Source organism: Sinocyclocheilus anshuiensis, unplaced genomic scaffold (assembly GCF_001515605.1).
Source record: "Sinocyclocheilus anshuiensis isolate Anshui unplaced genomic scaffold, SAMN03320099.WGS_v1.1 scaffold50, whole genome shotgun sequence".
In the NCBI taxonomy this organism is placed as follows: domain Eukaryota; kingdom Metazoa; phylum Chordata; class Actinopteri; order Cypriniformes; family Cyprinidae; genus Sinocyclocheilus; species Sinocyclocheilus anshuiensis.
Window position 1 is genome coordinate 3425725 of NW_015542382.1, and position 1720 is coordinate 3427444.

Below are 1720 nucleotides of genomic sequence, written 5' to 3' on the forward strand. Positions count from 1 at the left end.
GAGTCTGGGCATATGGATTAATTTCATTCCCATATAGATCATAGCTGTTCCCCACTGGATACTGATTATCATCATAGTACTCCATGCCATCATCGAAATAAGGATCCAGTGGATACTGTTGACTATAATAGCCCATTTCCTGTGGGTAATTGCCCATCTGCTCCTGACCTCCATAAGGATCAGCGTAGTCCATACCATCATCATAATATTCACCCTCATCCTGAATGGCTGCATGTGGGTCATAGTATCCATCCTGCAAATCATAATAGCCTTGATCATGTGATTGCATGTCATAATAGTTATTTGGTTCTTCATATTGAGTGTATTGCTGTGGAAATGAAGAATGTCCCTGAACATGGGCATACTGTTCATTATACCTGTTAGTGCGCCTCTGGATTGACTGTCTGTGGAATGCACCCCTATCCATCCTGCTCTGGTTATTATAATCATATGCTCCAGTGTCATGTTCATATCCATAATTGTGATAACCTGAAGGAGCTCGGATGCTGGCTTGGTGACTGCCAGCAGGAAATGGATATTTTTTGTTGTTTTTCTGGCCCCAGGCATCACGGTCCCTTCCACTCTGACGCCCCTTAATGGAGATGAACCTCTTGGTCAGCCAGTTTGTTGCCCCAGCAATCTTACCTAATAATTGCCCCCTATATTTAAAACCAGTCCCATCCCCTGAATTCTTTTTTCCGAAAAGCCCTTTAAAAAATCCTGGCTTCTTCTCCGGTTGTTTAGAATTTCCACCTAATTTGATAAGCATATAGCTTGGCTTTGGTCCTGACGGCTCTTTTTTTCCCTTCTCTTTTTTCTTTTTCTTGCTGTTTTTGAAACGCATCATGAACTTTGGAGCATTTCTCAAGAGAGATTTTCTCCTTTTTTTCTTAAGCAAGCGATTCTTCCTTTTGCCAAGTCCAAGAAACAGCTTGGAAGTGCTCTTAAGACGCTTCTTTGAGCGCTTCCTCTTCTTAAATCCAGAGAACCTCATAAAGAGTTTTGAGGTGTTTTTGAGTCCTCTTTTCTTTTTGTCTTCAGGTGGTGGCTCAGGTGGAGACTCTTCCTTCTTTTTTGCTTTCTTCTTCTTTCCATCTTCCTCAGCTTTAGATTTATGATGATCTTTTGATTTCTTCTTTGCTTTCTTATCCTCCCCTTCACTTTCCTCCTCATCTTCATCGTCCTCATCTTCATCATCCTCATCTTCATCAGAATCAGGCTGTCTAGATTTGGACTTTCCCTTTGCAGCTTTACCTTTAGCATCTTTTCCACCACGCTTTCTCTTGTCTCCATCTGACTCTTCATCCTCATCCTCATCCTCATCCTCATCGCTCAAGTCTTCATCCATCAACTCAGCCTCTGAATCCTCAGATTCAATAATCTCTTTCTTTCCCTTCCCTTTATCCTTTCCCTTCTTACCATCATCTTTCCCTTTAGTTTTGGGTGGCTCTTCTTTTCCTTTCTTTTTGTCATCTTTTCCTGCCTTTTTGTCATCTTTCCCACCCTTCTTGACATCTTTTCCTTTCTTTTCTTCTTCCTTTGGTTTACTTTTCTCTGGCTCTGGTTTTCCTCCTTTCTTGGCTACTGCTTTTAAATCTTTTTTGCCTGGCATTTTATCCTTCTAAAACCATGCTAGTCTACTGCCTTTCTGTCAAAAGACAAATAAAAATATAATTAAACAGAATCTCAATGAACACACACACACACACACACACACACA

General features: G+C 41.0%; 1 long non-coding RNA gene across 1 annotated transcript in view; it reads right to left on the minus strand.

Moving 5' to 3' along the window:
- Nucleotides 1–1604: 1604 nt before the first annotated feature.
- LOC107692734 (uncharacterized) overlaps nucleotides 1605–1720 on the minus strand; it is a 623-nt gene continuing 507 nt past the window's right edge. The window contains exon 2 of the long non-coding RNA XR_001634668.1: nucleotides 1605–1648. This is a non-coding gene — a long non-coding RNA (uncharacterized LOC107692734). The remainder of the gene's footprint in view (nucleotides 1649–1720) is intronic.